The 17,483-nt window shown below is 43.6% G+C and overlaps 1 protein-coding gene across 2 annotated transcripts in view; it reads right to left on the bottom strand.

Annotated features, from left to right (window-relative positions):
• LOC141114576 (uncharacterized) overlaps positions 1-17,483 on the bottom strand; it is a 263,889-nt gene that overhangs the window by 192,220 nt on the left and 54,186 nt on the right. The window lies entirely within an intron of this gene.

Here is a 17,483-nt window from a genome sequence, read left to right as displayed (position 1 = left end):
GGAGGGAGTGTGTGCCTGCATAGATGGTAATGAATAAATACAGCGTGTTTGCTGAATCATAAAGCGGAGACACTGGGAATACTATAGTGACAATGGTCACAAAAGATAATGGGTAGATACAGTCTCACCAGTCCATGGACATCACTGAGTGACAGGCATGCAAAACACTCCGATCCTCCTCGGATCTTCCCAAGTGGTGCGAAGCAGCTAAATCCTCCTCTGGCCAAGTAGAAGTAGCTCGTAGGTCTGTATGGACGAGTGCCAGCCAGGTTAGTGGAGATTGCGGGGATGTTATGACATATCACCTGGATGCGGTATGACTTCTCAAACACTTCCTGGTTCCGTACAGCAAGGCTTCAGCGGCTTCAGCGGCCTAGCGAATTAGATACCCAGGGCTGATGGGAGGATCTGTGTGAGTACTACGTAGGGCGTGATGGCGTCATTCTGACGCATTTCATCCGTCAAGGATTTCTTCAGAGCATGCGCCGTAGCCGTGGCAGGCGGCTTAAATAGCCATCCCACTTACAAACATAGCTACGTAAGCTATCGGTTGTCTAGGCAACAGCGCAACAAATAGACAGCCATTCATACCATAAAACAACAGCAAATATAAGTAAAACGGGCCCGTCCGTGGGTGCAGCACCTCCTAAATGTGATACAGAAATAAAAAAAAAAAAAAAAAAAAAAAAGGGGGGGGGGGGGGGGTGCTAGGGACAATAAGAAAATAAGGTAGATATGGGGATCAGACGTAGAGGAGTGTATTATCAAGTGGACACAGACAGGTACAGAGGAGCATGTAGTATCTCCTTTAGCAGCTAGGATGTAAGGAATACTGACAGGTTACACTCATTATTTAACCCATGTGGGGACATACTGTCAAGGGTATATATCCACATTTTTTCTTTCTGGCAGAGAATCCTGTCAAAATCACCTCTTCTAAGGGGAAGATTTAACCTGTAGATACCCTTGACAGTAAGTCCCGTGGGATCCCCGCCATGATGATTAAGGAAATGTAGGGGAATGGGACGCTCGTCATCCTTACTGAGAATGCTCTGGACGTGTTCACTGATTCTGATCCTGAGTTTCCTTTTAGTTTTTCCCACATATTTTTTGCCACATGGGCATGTGAGCATATAGACTACTCGTGTGGTATTGCAGTTAATAAAGTTATACATTTTAAACTGTCTCTTGCCATCAGAATCAGTGAACACGTCCGTGCGCTCCACATACCTACAGATAGTGCATCTGCCGCATTTAAACATGCCCCTCAGGGGTGGGAGTTGAGTGAGCCAGTTTTGACTATGTGACCTTTGGTACTCGGAATGGATCAGATGGTCCCTGAGATTCAGAGAACGTCGAGCTGTAAGAAGAGGGCGTTCCCCCACTATTTCACCGAGGGCAGGGGAATCTGAGAGAATATGCCAGTGGTTACTGAGAATGGTCCTAATCTGTTCCCATTGGGCACCATACTTGGTAATAATTCTAGGGGGCCCATGTCTATCTTTGGAGGCCGTAGGCTTCCTTCTAGCAAGAAGTTGCTGGCGATCCGTCTGGAAAGCTCTTTTCTTAGCTGTTCGAATAGACGTATGGGAGTAACCCCTATCTCGGAATCTACCATATAGGTCCCTGGCTTCTGTTTCAAAATCCTGTTGTGTGGAGCAGTTTCTGCGAATACGGAGAAACTGTCCCACAGGTATACCTCTAATTAAAGATCTTGGGTGGTCACTTGTGGCCTGGAGGAGTGTGTTCGCTGCCGTAGGTTTTCTGTGAGTTTTGGTGCTGATCTTCCCGTTGTCAACAGTGAGGGTCAGATCTAGAAAGGGGCTAGCTGATTGCTCTATGCGCCCATAATGTTTTAATCTAATGTGAGTGGATTCAGTTTTCTTCCAATTAATAGTATTTAGCATATTGCGCAATGAATTCTTTTCTATTTATTACATGATTGAGAGACAATATTGAAGATAATAAATAGCAGATCCCCAGCACACAAGAAAGCCGATTGAGAGTGCAACTGCATGTGAAACACCATTTGTAAGGGGGGTAGTCATTTGTCCTGAGCTGCAGCTGATTGCACTCCACACCATACCCCATACCTGTATGCATATTTAGCAAGCGGACTTGTCATGTTTTAAAGTACACTGCAAGATTGTCCCGTGGACCTATATGTGCCATAACTAAGGAATTTGAAACATATGTATATATTTATTGCTTATAAGCCATAAGTTATTCACTTGATTTTTAAAAAAAAACAATAATCACTCAGCATCTAGAGTATAAGCGCACTTTTAAATCTATATGTATAATTTGACACAGTTCCCTATAAACGTTTACTGTACAAAATAAGGTCCGTTGGCTTGGACCATAGGGTGAGTACATGGATTGAAAACTGGCTACAAGGGCAAGTTCAGAGAGGTGGTGATAAATAGGGAGTACTGAAAATTGGCAGGGGTGAGTAGTGGGGTCACCCAGGGTTCTGTGCTGGGACCAATCCTGTTTAATTTGTTCATAAACGACCTGGAGGATGGGGTAAACAGTTCAATCTCTGTATTTGCGGACGATACTAAGCTAAACAGGGCAATATCTTCTCCACAGGATGGTGGAAACCTTCCAAAAAGTTCTGAACAAATTAATGGGGTGGGCAACTACATGGCAAATGAGGTTCAATGTAGAAAAATGTAAAATAATGCATTTGGGTGGCAAAAATATGAATGCAATCTATACACTGGGGGGGAGAACCTCTGGGGGAATCTAGGATGGAAAAGGACCTGGGGGTCCTAGTAGATGATAGGCTCAGCAATGACATGCAATGCCAAGCTGTTGCTAACAAAGCAAACAGAATATTGGCATGCATTAAAACAGGGATTAATTCCAGAGATAAAACGACAATTCTCCCGCTCTACAAGACTCTGGTCCAGCAGCACCTAGATTATTCTGGAGCGAGTACAAAGAAGGGCAACAAAGCTAATAAAGGGTCTGGAGGATATTAGTTATGAGGAAAGGTTGCGAGCACTGAACTTATTCTCTCTGGAGAAGAGATGCTTGAGGGGGGATATGATTTAAATTTACAAATACCGTACTGGTGACCCCACAATAGGGATAAAACTTTTTTGCAGAAGGGAGTTTAACAAGACTCGTGGCCACTCATTAAAATTAGAAGAAAAGAGGTTTAACCTTAAACTACGTAGAGGGTTCTTTACTGTAAGAGCGGCAAGGATGTGGAATTCCTTTCCACAGGCGGTGGTCTCAACGGGGGGCATCGATAGTTTCAAGAAACTATTAGGTAAGCACCTGAACAACCACAACATACAGGGATATACAAGGTAATACTGACATATAATCACACACATAGGTTGGACTTGATGGACTTGTTTCTTTTTTCGACCTCACCTACTATGCAACTATGTAACTATGTTTGTTTTGTTTTTTGTTTTTTATTCAACTTGTTTTTCCTGGAATGCACTTTTATTTTATCTTCTCTTTTTGTGCATTGTATAAAGATAAAAAAAAAAAACGCAGCTTAAACACAGGGTAATGACGCATGTGTGAATAAGCCCTAAAAGCTGTCTCTTTTCCTACAGATTTTTTCTTCCTGTTCTGACACTTGGACACAAGTTTCATCATATGGACACAACAATAACATTTTATCAGAGGTTCTACATCTTGTTCACTTCACCAGAAAATGTATTTTTATTGCTGCATGTGTCCCACCTGGAGAGATCTTACCTCACTTCCTGTTTTATTTCCGTTTTTTTCTTTCATCAATAAAATAAAGAGGAAGTATGAATATTTAAAGCTGGCTATACGTGGTTAGATTTTCACGCAAATATTCATACAGAATCATTTGTCAGAACATTCTTTCTTGTAATCAAGTCATCCATTCACTGAACTCCCCTAGGTAGAGCTGTCAAACCCACAAAAAAGCTTCTTGAGCACTGTCTGTATACCCCTGATTTTTCCTTAAAGAATAAATTCACCTTTTGGAAAATGTTACACCCATATTTAGAGTGTAACCTGTAACATTCTTCTATCCACCCACCTCCCACCGCCAACTTCCCCACTCTGTGACAGTAGGCAGGGAATCAATCTGAAAATAACGCAGCTGTGTGGGGCTCCACCGATGTGGCTGCATCATTCAATGTTTCCTGAGAATAAGCAGACTACAAGTACCCTCAACCATTGTGGCCGGTGACCTGTAGCTTTAAATGAACTGTGAGGGTGCTGGTTAGCACTCTCGTAGTTCATTGATCTTCTTGTCATCCAATAACTTCTTGCCTGTATTGTAGGTATGAACAGACAGTGTACTGAGAGTCTGCAGGATCCACGCGTTGCAGCCGCGATCTGCTGATCTAACTGTCCTGGAGCAACCTACTGCTGCCAAGGTGCACCTAACTGTCACAAAGGACAAAACCAGTCTTATGCCGCGTACACATGATCACACATTCTGACAACAAAATCCATGTTTTTTTCAGACGGATGTTGGCTCAAACTTGTCTTGCATACACATGGTCACACAAAGTTGGACGGAAATTCCGAACGTCAAGAACGCGGTGACATACAAGACGTACGACGGCAATAGAAAAGGGAAGTTCAATACCAAGTGCGCCACCCTTTGGGCTCTTTCTGCTAATCTCATGTTAGTAGAAGTTTGGTGAGAGACGATTCGCGCTTTTCAGACTTGTGCTTTTCAGATCGTTATTACTGCTCTTCAGTTTGTGCTTGTGGGTTCGTATCTGTTCTTCAGTGCGTGTAGTCAGTTCGCATTTGTTTGTCGGTGCGTATCATTATTATTATAGTACGTATTTGATTTCCAGTGCGTTCTTGTCCACTCGTTTCTGAATTTCAGCTCGCTCTTCTGAGGCCTTTCTGTTTTTCAGTGCTTTCTTTTAGTTCGCTCTGACCAGCAGACCGTTTTGAAGCCATGTTGCGGTTACGTACTCATCGTAGAGTTTGTGCTATGCGGGGGCTTGGTGTTGGGGTTCTTGCTTTGACCCAATCCCAGTCCATGAACAGGGTGGGAAGGAGTTCATGGACGAAGAATTGGTTGCTCCAGTGTGACGAATTCTCTGATATGCCTTTGTTGCGGGAGATCCATGAGAATAATCCTGATTATTTCAGGAATTATCTCCGGATGACAGACCCCATTTTTCACTGTTTGTTGGCTTTGCTATCCCCTTATATTAACAGGCAGGACACCTGCATGCGACAAGCCATCACTTCCGAGCAGAAGCTAGTCGCCACGTTGCGGTACTTGGCGACAGGGAGAAGTCTCCAGGACATCAAGTTCTCGACAGGCATCTCCCCCAGGCTCTGGGGATCATTATTCCAGAGACCTGTTCTGCCATCATTCAGGTCCTGCAGAAGGACTATATTAGGGTAAGTTTTCTCCTTTAACATCACATTCTATGTATTTCATGTTTGCTAATGTATTGTATTTCATTCATCATTCCCTAATTACCATGATTGTAATATGCTGTGAATGTCCCCTTTGTCCTCATGCATGCTGGAAGCTTTTAAACTTCCTTTTTTGTCCTTCATGCATATTTGGCTTCACTAACCTCCCCAGCATGCTATCCTGGGCCCATACACACCTAGCCTAGTCACTTGACAATGTATTTTGTCAGTTCAGTTGTAGTGCTTTACCCTAAACACCCCCTAAAATGTGTGCAAATGTTATTTGTGTGCTTAAATTCATGCAGAGTGCCAGAGGATTTTTTTGGGGGTTCCAAAATCATTTGGAACCCTCCCTCCCCCCAACCGCTAAGTCAACCCATACCAATCCTCTATCTGCTGACTTTGCCCAACCCATACACACTATACCTACCTTTTTGTGTTCATATTTCTGGATGAATTCACCCAAGCATGTAGTGAAAGGTCCTGCCTGAACACTTTCAAATGGTACTGTTTAAAGTTTTGTTGTCCTATTATCTTGATAGGTAATTGCATAATATAAAAATGTGCTTCAATTAGGACAGTGTGTATTCATATTTTTGTATTATAACACTTCTTACCTGTCCAGTGGGCTGCCAATAGTGTAAAGTAAGGAGGGCTGGCCAAAGAAGCACACATTATTTATGCATTCAGCTCTCAATGAAGTTGAGAGGGTTACCTGTCCAAAACATCACCCCCCCTAAAATTTTTACAATGGGCCTTCAGAGGGGGTGAGGAATCTGATAAGTGGACCTTATATTTTTGTCGTTAAGTACTCCTTAAAATAAATGTTATACTGATGTTGGCCAAGAATGTTTGTGTGATATCTGCTTGCAATGTTATGTGCAAAAGTACTAATTTTTTTTTCTTGTTTGACTCCACAGTTTCCTTCAACGCCACAGGAATGGCAGACTGTGGCATCCCACTTCGCACAGCGGTCGGACTTTCCCAACTGCGGAGGGGCAATAGATGGGAAACACGTCCACATAGTCCCATCCCCCAACTCGCGGTCATACTATTATAATTACAAGGGGTTTAATAGTATTATGTTGTTGGCGGTGGTGTCGGCTATTTACAATTTCCTGTATGTGGACGTGGGGAAAAATGGCCGGATGTCGGATGGTGGAGTCATCGCCCACACGGAGTTTTGCCGACTGGAGGTGGCAAGCTTGGGCTTGCCACCTCCAGAAGACAATGTGGAAGGACTCCCGTTCGTCTTTGTCGCAGATGAAGCATTTGCGCTGGGGGACCATCTTATGCGGCCATTCCCTATGAGGACCCTCACCCCGGACCAGAGGGTTTTTAATTACCGGCTGGCCAGAGCCAGAAGAGTGGTGGAGAATGTTTTCGGGATAATGGCCAGCCAGTTCCGCCTATTTCTGACACCAATCCACATGGCTGAATATATGTCATCTGCTGCTGTTCCTGATCTCTTGTAGTCCTGGACCGGATTGTGCTCACTATTATAAGGACTCCTCAGGCCACCAATTTTGACTGTAAAATTATTGAAGTATGCCCTGGGGTACAAAGGCTTCGCAAATTTCTGCCGTTTCTCCAGCGTTGCCTTCCTCTTTATTTTGTTATGACCCAGAATAAATCAATATTTTTTTGCTGAAATACTTGCCTGTGTTTTACTTCAAAAAGGACAGTTTGTGAGTAGGAAGGTGCATTTCAAAAATACAATGTCAAATTAACAAGGGACACCAACACAAACCAACCTCCTTGAGATTAAAAAATACAAGATCATAATGGTGTTGTGGTAACTTGACACACAAAACGAGAAAAAATATTATGGAAATCACTATAAAAAAAATTTAAAAAATAGGAGATCTTGATAAAAAAAAAATAATAATAATGATAATATATAAACACAAATTATAAACATTATTATGGAGATCTGACAAAAAAAAATAATATTAGTCAGGAGATCACGAGAAATAATAAAGAAATCAGTTTGTGAGAACTCTGTGTGAATATGAGCAGCAAAACAACTTCATTATTCTAGCATTATAAAGAAGAAGAGAATGTGCTGCATTAAACTATTTAAAGAATTGCAGCGTGACAAATGTGCTATCTCTATTACAAATGCTTGTTTTACCAGACCGAGCGCTTCTGTCTCTTAATTTTTTCTGAGTATGCATGGCACTTTGTGCGTTGGAATTGTGTACACACGATCAGAATTTACGAGAACGGATTTTGTTGTCGGAAAATTTGAGAACTAGCTCTCAAATTTTGTGTGACGTAAATTCTGATGGAAAATGTCCAATGGAGCCTACACACGGTCGTAATTTCTGACAAAAAGCTCCCATTGAACATTTTCCGTCGGACCGTGTGTACGGGGCACTAGTCATACAGATATACACTTGCCACACAGGTAGTTTGCCCCGTCTGCCATGCACAGAGTGCTTGATTCAGTGGAGCAGCTTCCTAATCAGACTGGGAGTTTTATAGTGCCCAGAGTACTCAGAACTGCTTCAGCTGGGCTTGTTAACCCCTCAGTCAGACAAGCAAGATCACTACATAGCAAAAAAAGAAAACTTGTCTGCATACTGCCTGCATCTAGGACAAATATTTATCCAATCCTGGAGACAAGCAGTAGTTTTTCCTCCTGACTCCTGCCACGCTACCTGTCATTTTTGCTTTTTAAAGGACATACTATACAGGGCTTTTTTTTTGGTACACAGTTTCATTAAAATTCCTGATCTATTTTGTATTTTTGGCCTAACAGAAAAGGTTTACATTATTTTTTAATATGGTAATTGTGCCTGCCAATTACAGCATTTATAGGAGGATAAGGCTTGCCATACATTACACAATTTTCATGTACAATTTTCCTTTAGATTTACCATACCTTATAATATCAGGTCAAACACTTTCACTTTGTATGTAATCAGGCAGGCCCTTGCACTACATAGTTGAAAATAAATCTAAAGGAACTTAAACAAGAAAACTGTATAATGTATGTCCAGCATAACTGCCATTTCCAGACTGAAGTGACATTTTCAAGCTGAAGGATTATGTTAATAATAAACCTGCAGCCTGCATGTAATCACTATGCCATGGCTGGCACAGTGATCATATGGTCAGTAACAACTGAGATTAAATCCTGATCATAAGTGGGGAGTGGCAGCTTAGTCTGACAGCTAAAAGCTGTACCTAGTGTTGGCTGCTAGCCTTTAAAGTGGAAGCATGAATTAACCTTCCCTTAGGTTAATTAGAAATGAATACATTACTGATAACATTTTTCTATTGGTGCCTGTTGTCTAGACCATATGCTTTTTTGGGGGTGCTGGAGCTTGGAGTGTAGCTTTAGATATATTTGTTATAAAACACTTCTTGCTTAACCACTTCAGCCCCGGAAGGTTTTACCCCCTTCCTGACCAGAGCACTTTTTACAATTTGGCACTGCGTTGATTTAACTGCTAATTGCGCGGTCATGCAATGTTGTACCCAAACAAAATTTGCATCCTTTTTTTCCTACAAATAGAGCTTTCTTTTGATGGTATTTGATTGCCTCTGCGGTTTTTATTTTTTGCGCTATAAACGGAAAAAGACCAAAATTTTGAAAAAAATGATATTTTCTACTTTTTGTTATTAAAAAAATCCAATAAACTCAATTTTAGTCATACATTTAGGCCAAACTGTATTCAGCCACATGTCTTTGGTAAAAAAAAAGCCTATAATCGTATATTTATTGGTTTGCGCAAAAGTTATAGCGTCTACAAACTAGGGTACATTTTCTGGAATTTACACAGCTTTTAGTTTATGACTGCCTATCTCAATTCTTGAGGTGTTAAAATTGCAGGGCAGTACAACCCCCCCCCCCCAAATGACCCCATTTTGGAAAGCAGACACCCCAAGCTATTTGCTGAGAGGCATGTTGAGTCCATGGAATATTTTATATTTTGCCACAAGTTGCGGGAAAATGACAAACTTTTTTTTTTTTGCACAAAGTTGTCACTAAATGATATATTTCTTAAACATGCCATGGGCATATGTTGAATTGCATCCCAAAATACATTCTGCTGCTTCTCCTGAGTGTGGGACTTCTTGGGAGCCTAGCCGCGTATGGGGCCCCGAAAACCAAGCACCGCCTTCAGGATTTCTAAGGGCGTAAACTTTTGATTTCACTCCTCACTACCTTTCACAGTTTTGAAGGTCATACAATGCTAAGATGGCACAAAACCCCCCAAATGACCCCATTTTGGAAAGTAGACACCCCAAGCTATTTGCTGAGAGGCATGGTGAGTATTTTGCAGCTCTCGTTTGTTTTTGAAAATGAAGAAAGAAAAGAAAAATGTATTTTTTTTTCTTTTTGCAATTTTCAAAACTTTGTGACAAAAAGCGAGGCCTGAAAAATACTCACCATACCTCTCAGCAAATAGCTTAATTTTATACTTTATAGTTTCATTTTTTGGGGGAAAAAAATAATAGTTTCATTTTTTGGGGGAAAAAACACACTTTTTTTAATTTTAATGCACTAAAACACACTATATTGCCCAAATGTTTGAAATAAAAAAGATGATCTTAGGCCGAGTACATGGATACCAAACACGACATGCTTTAAAATTGCGCACAAACGCGCAGTGGCGACAAACTACATACATTTTTAAAAGCCTTTACAGGTTACCACTTTAGATTTACAGAGGAGGTCTACTGCTAAAATTACTCCCCTCGATCTGACTTTCGCGGTGCATGGTGCAATTGCTGTTTACATTTGACGCCAGCCTGACACTTGCGTTCGCCTTTGCGCGAGAGCAGGGGGGGACAGGGGTGCTTTTTTTTTTTTATTTTTTTTTTTTTGCTTTTTTATCTTATTTTTAAATTGTTCCTTTCATTTTTTTTTTTTTTATCATTTTTATTGTTATCTCAGGGAATGTAAATATCCCCTATGATAGCAAGAGGTAGTGACAGGTACTCTTTTTTGAAAAAATTGGGGTCTATTAGACCCTAGATCTCTCCTCTGCCCTCAAAGCATCTGACCACACCAAGATCGGAGTGATAAAATGCTTTCCCAATTTCCCAATGGCGCTGTTTACATCCGGCGAAATCTAAGTCATGAAATGCTCGTAGCTTCCGGTTTCTTAGAGCCCTTGCACACTGGGGCGGTTTGCAGGCGCTATTGCGCTAATAATAGCGCCTGCAAACCGACCTGAAAGTGCCGCTGCTGTGTATCCAGTGTGAAAGCCCCGAGGGCTTTCACACTGGAGCGGTGCGCTGGCAGGACGGTAAAAAAAGTCCTGCCAGCAGTATCTTCGGAGCGGTGAAGGAGCGGAGTGTATACCGCTCCTTTATCGCTCCTGCCCATTGAAATCAATGGGACGGCGCGGCTATACCGCCGGCAAAGCGCCTCTGCAGAGGCGCTTTGCGGTGGTATTTAACCCTTTCTCGGCCGCTAGCGGGGGGTAAAACCGCCCCGCTAGCGGCCGAATACCGACGGTAAAACGCCGCTAATAATAGCGGCGTTTTACCGCCGACGCCGCCCCCGCCCCAGTGTGCAAGGGCTCTTAGGCCATAGAGATGATTGGAGCCATTCTGGTCTCTGATCAGCTCTATGGTCAGCTGGCTGAATCACCAGCTGCATTCTCGGGTTCCCTGTTGGGACAGGAGAGCCAGAGAAAACCATGGAAGATGGTGGGGGGGGCATTCCCTCCCACTGCTTGTAAAAGCAGTTTAGAGGCTAATTAGTCTAGAGGCTAATTGGCTGAAAAGAACGATATCAAGATGATACCTAAACCTGCAGGCATCATTCTGGTATAACCACTCAAAGTCCAGCAACATACCAGTACGTTGCTGGTCCTTGTTGGGCATATATTGTAATCTTTTTTTTCATGCAGCCTGTGGGCTGAACGAAAAAAAGAGATTGATCGGTGGGTATGCCCACCATTAAAATACCTCCCTTCATCCACCCACTTCTAATGATGAGCATACATGCAACATTTATATATGCCGAAGCATGGGGGCATCCACCTCAAAAGTTAGGAGCAAATCGCTCCTCCGCCCCTGCTGCCCCCATGCTTCAGCATATATGCTCTTTTTTTTAACTGTGGTGGTGAAATCACCCCCTACAGTCACGGCTTTATGTATCGTGGGAGCAAACGCTGTTGCTGTCAAGATCAATAAATCAGCGCTGCAACTGAATGGCGTACCTGCAGAGCAAATGATGGTTAACAATAAAACAAAGTAACATTACAGTATAACAGTAAGACATACCATACCTGCAAAGCAAATACAAAAAAAACATAGAAAAAGTAAAACATTTTTAACGCAACCTGTGCCTAAAATATATATACGCCGAAGCATGGGGCCATCCACCCGCAAAAGGTAGGAGCAAATCGCTCCTCCGCCCCCTGCTGCCCCCATGCTTTGGCATATATGCTCTTTTTTTTTAACTGTGGTGGTGAAATCACCTCCGACAGCGCTGGAGTCACGGCTTTATGTATCGTGGGAGCAAACACTGTTGCTGTCAAGATAAATAAATCCGCGCTGCAACTGAATGGCGTACCTGCTAAGCAAATGATGGTTAACAATAAAACAAAGTAACATTACAGTATAACAGTAAGACTTACCATACCTGCAAAGCAAATTAAAAAAAAACATAGTAAAAATAAAACATTTTTTAACGCAGCCTGTGCCCAAAATATACATATGCCGAAGCATAAGGGCATCCACCAGCAAAAGCTAGAAGCAAATCGCTCCCCGCCCCCGCTGCCCCCATGCTTCGGCATATATGCTCTTTTTTTAAACTGTGGTGGTGAAATCACCTCCGTCAGCGCTGGAGTCATGGCTTTATGTATCGTGGGAGCAAACGCTGTTGCTGTCAAGATAAATAAATCCGCGCTGCAGCTGAATGGCGTACCTGAAAACAAAAAAATGGTTAACAATAAAACACAGTAAACGGTAAAGTATAAAAAAAATTACATACCTAAAAAGCAAACATAATAAAACATAATAATAAATCATTGCAGAATAGAATACAGTAAAAAAGAGCAGAACAACAGAGAGAGAATAGAGAGAGAGAATAAAAAGACAACTATTTCTGTTTTTTTTATTCTATATTTTTTTGCGTATTTTTTTTTTACATTTTTTTTTTATAACTGTGACTTTTGTAACTGTAACCGGTTCCAGGTTCGGGTCTCTCAAAATGCGATGGCATCTTGGGAGACCCTGTGAAAGTTTGCCTAGTCTGTGCAGTGCTGTACCCTACGCTAAAACTCAACTAGTGTATGGTAGTGCTCAAAACATTCACCAATGCAAAGACCAGGATTGTCAGGACAGGAGGGACAATAATAGCAGGTGTCACGCCTATATCCGCGCTTTCCACTGACACGACATTTTCTTTGGGGGGCTCGTTGGGTAGGGGTACTCGGGAGGACATAAGGAAAATGCCTCTCATGCAGCCGGCTTACTGCATTTGGTTGGGGAAGGTGAGGAGGAGCACCGTCTGGAAACAGAAGGGCTCTGACGATCTCTTCCTGGAATTTAAGGAAGGATCCAGTCCGTCCTGAAGCTCTGTATAGCACATGAGCGTTCAGCAAAGCCAATTGAAATAAGTATACAGACACTTTTTTATACCAGTGTCTGGCCTTACCGGCAACTAGGTACGGCGCCAACAACTGGTCGTTGAGGTCCACCCCTCCCATATTTTGGTTATATTCGTGGACACAGAAGGGTTTCTCCACAACACCAGTAGGGAGGTAAGAACGAAAACATTCTTATTATCCGTCCACTTCATTGCAAGTTATTACATACACTTCAAGCAGGCTCTCTCCCCCAGCCTAAGATGGGAATCTACAAGCCGCTGGGGAAAGTCCTGGCGATTAGATTGCACAGTGCCACATGCTCCAATCTGATGATCAAACAAGTGACTAAAAAGTAGCACGTTCGTGTAATAATTGTCCACGTACAAGTGGTACCCCTCTCCGAATAAGGGTGACATCAAGTCCCACACAATCTTGCCAGCGCTTCCTATGTAGTCAGGGCAGTTTGTCAGCTCTACGTGACTATCTCTTCCCCCGTAAACCATAAAACTACATGTATACCCTGTGGCCCTGTCACAGAGCTTATACATCTTGACCCCGTATCTGGCACGCTTGCTGGGAAGGTACTGTTTGAATGACAAGCGGCCAGAAAACTTAATCAGGGACTCATCAACGCAGTTAACTTGATGGGGAGTAAACAAGTCTGCAAAACGTTGGTTGAAGTGGTTTATGAGGGGTCAAATTTTGTAGAGCCGATCGTATCCAGGGTCTCCACGAGGAAGACAGAGTTCATTGTTGTTGAAGTGCATGAACCACAAAATCTGCTCGTATCGTGCCCTGGCCATGGAAGCAGAGAACACGGGCATATGGTGAATTGGGTCAGTGGACCAATATGACCGCAACTCACTCTTTTTGGTTATGCCCATGAGGAGGGATAGGCCCAGAAAGATCTTATATTCAGAAACCGTAATTGGACTGGGGAACAGTGGCGATGTGTTGACCAGCGTACAAATTGCTTTGGTCCACAATAGATCTATAGAGATCTTCAGTGAAAAACAGTGAATAAAAAACAAATGACATAAAATCAACTGTTTCCACCTGAATGCTGGGTTGGCCAGTGAATGGGGGAAGTACGGGTGCTGCAGAAGTGGTGGGTTCCCAATTAGGATTGGCTAATGCAGCAGGAAGGGCACTATGGGTACGACGGGCCTGTGTTCGTCTTCTTGGTGGCAGCGGGACACTATTTGTGCTTGCCACCTCGCCAGCTTGAACTGCACTTATGGGACTCGCCACGTCACCAAGTGTTACTGCAGTGCTGGAAGTACGACCAGGGTGTACTAGGCCGCTGGTGCTTGCCAGTTCACCAGAAGGAATAGCGGCGCTAGTACTTCTCTGCTCCATACGAGAGCCCTGCGATTCTTGCACCGCAACAGCAGAAGAAGAAGAAGTTTGGGGTCTGGTACGCCTGACCTTGGCAGGGACCACAACTCCATCATCAGAGCTATCTGTCATGGAGCCGCTGCTGTCTACAGGTTCATATTCTGAGCCTGAATCTGACAGATGAGTGACTTCCTCTTCACTATCTGTCATGCTCAGAAACGTGTAGGCCTCTTCACTACTGTACCTTCGATTTGCCATTTTGGGCTCTAAATTTAGTGGTACACTAGTGAGACTCACAGGTAAAAAATCTCCTGACTGTTAGCGACTGTATCAAAACGCTACCAAAAAACTGTTAGCGATCGCAGGGATCAGGCCTGACTGCGAACGCTGCAGTTATGTGTTTAGTGTTTTGTAAGTGACAGTGATCGATCAATACTGCACTTGGGTTTTGGGAACCCTAAACTGCTGGGGACACTAGTATTGATCTGATTGGATCAGATATTGATCCGTTCAGATACTATACCAGTAAGGGAGGTGTATGCTGCATGCGTGGGTGTTAGCGGTACTGGCACTAACCTGACGGTGCCTGGGGCGACGCAGACCCAAACTGACCCTAAAATCTAACTTATATCACCCACCGGGCGATTAGGGGGTTAAACCTTTATTAGGTAATAAACGGCGGGTGCCCTGACACTGTAAAAAACTAACTAACCAGCATCACCCATAACAGTTATACGTGATCACTGGTGAAAGGGTTAACTAGGGGGCAATCAGGGGGTTAAAACCTTTACTAGGTAGTATATGCGGGTACCTGACGCTATAAACACCTGAACCTAAATACTTACCTGCCTAACTAGCGTCACCTGTGACAATAATACAGAGATCAGATAAACGATCGTTTAGTGACACTGGTGACGGGGGGTGATCAAGGGGTTAAAACTTTATTGGGGGGTTAGGGTACCCTAGACCTAAAGGGGCCTACCACTAACTGCCCTACCACTTATAACTGTCACAAAATGACACCAATACAATAATCAGAAAAAAAAAAAACCGCTATTGGTGTCACTGTGACAGGGGGTACAGGGGGGTGATCGGGGGTGAAAAGTGTGCCTAGAGTGTTCTACTGTTAGTGTAGTGTTTGGTGCACTTACTTGATGTCTTCTCTCCTCGGAAGCCGGAACAAAAAGGCTTCACAAGGAGCGATGACATTACTTCCTTTGCCGCTGTTTACAGAGCAGCAGAGGAAGATTCTCATTCGCCCAGAGCGATCGTGAGGGGGTGGCCATGAATCCGTGGCCTCCCCCTCACCTCTGATCGCTCTTGACGGTAATTCGACCGCCGCAGGCACCGGGGGGGGGGGGGGGGGGGGGGCGGGCGGGGTGTCCGATCAGACCCCCACCCACGGGCAGGCAGGGACGTACAGGTAAGCCTTTATGCCTGCCCATGCCATTGTGCCGACGTACATCGGCGTGCAGCGGTCGGCAACTGGTTAAAGTGTTAAACTACATCATTCCTATCTAATGTGGTATCAAAGCAGCAGTAGTAATGAAAAGATTGGGAGTAAAACCTTAAAACATGACTATTAGGGGTATTTGAGAACTGCCTAAAATCTACAGCATTCTCCTAAGACCCCTTTCACACGGCACCTCCGCTATGCGGATTCTGCTTGCTCAGCGGGGGATCTCTCCGCTGATCCCTGCTGAGCAGGCGGATGACAGGTCCATGTTCGCTATGCAGAGCAGACACGGACTCGGTCCTACTCTTTACTATGGGGCAATCAGATTGAAACAGACCACCTGTCCATTTCCATACGATGCAATCCGATCCACCAGACTGATGGAAAATAGGACCACTATCCATCTGTTTTTGGTAGACAGGATGGGATCGGATGGCGATGGGTATCAGCGGACATGTGTCCGCTGACATCCGCCACTCCACAGAGGACAATTCAGAGTCCAATCAGGTCCACCTGAAAAACTGACAGGCAGTGTGATAGGGGCCTAAGAGGTACATTGCACTACTTATGCACCGTGGCCTATTTTCACATAAATGGAATGCCTGTCCAAAGCCTGACAGATGGGATTTCTAATGAGGTAAAAGGAGGCTGCATCATATGCCTATGCAGGTACCTTTTCTAAGATTCCTGAAGATCCTGAGCAGAGGTTGTGCAGTGGGAAACAGTGATACTGCCACTGAAAAAACAACTACCAGATGCAGTAGCAAATTAGAGTGGGTAAGTGAACTGGTTTATGCTAAATGCCACTCCAATCCGGAAAAAAACTTCTGCTAAAATCCTTAAGGTCATGGACACTCTCAGCAGTGTTGATCTTCTGGCTCCTCTGCAGCTTTCACTGGCTCATCATGCTGACCTCCATTTCAATACAGTCTTGTAGTGAGGTGAAGGTCAGCAGAGGAAATCAACGAAAACTGCCCAAAAGACTTACAAGACTTCAAGAGCAGATTTCTCATAATCAATGACGTGATTGGCGGTTATCAAGAAAGATGCCTCTTTACTATCTTCTTTTATTTCTATGCCTTGCTTAAAGTGACAGTAAATATATTGTTTTTCTCCAAAACTAATCCATACACATCCACTACTTAATGGCCCTGTAATCCAATCACGGTAATTCATTTTTTTAAGTAAAAACTATTTTTTATTAAATTGTTACTGTGTTTTTCTGCCTCCTTCTATTGTCCCCAAGAAATTCCCAAACTTCTCCTTTTTTCCCCTTTGCTTTCCTTTGTTTGGAATGGGTGGTACAGGACAATTGCAGTCAAGTGCAGTGCTCCATGCACACTGCAAATCCCATAGCCCAGAGGTCCCCAACCTTTCTGGCACCAGGGACTGATGTCACGGCAGCCAATTTTCTCAGGGACCTGGGGGGGTGCTCGGGGGAGGGGCTATGCACTGAGTCTGTCCTCAGCCCCCCTTTACAGCACAGTTCCCCCTTTATATCAGTGTCCTAATTTCCCCTTCACATCACAGCCCCCTTTAAATTACAGTGACCCTTTACAGTGCAGTCCCCTTCACATCACATACCCGTTTACATTAATGTAACGGGGACTGCTCTGTAAAGGGGCACTGTGATATAAAGGGGACTGCACTGTAAAGGCTGTGACATACAGGGGACTGCACTGCAGAGGGGCCCTGTAATAATAAAGGGCCCCTTTACAGTGCAGTTCACTTTATATTAC

Source organism: Aquarana catesbeiana, linkage group LG12 (genome assembly GCF_042186555.1).
Source record: "Aquarana catesbeiana isolate 2022-GZ linkage group LG12, ASM4218655v1, whole genome shotgun sequence".
Taxonomy (NCBI): domain Eukaryota; kingdom Metazoa; phylum Chordata; class Amphibia; order Anura; family Ranidae; genus Aquarana; species Aquarana catesbeiana.
This window is presented reverse-complemented; position numbering and strand designations above follow the sequence as displayed.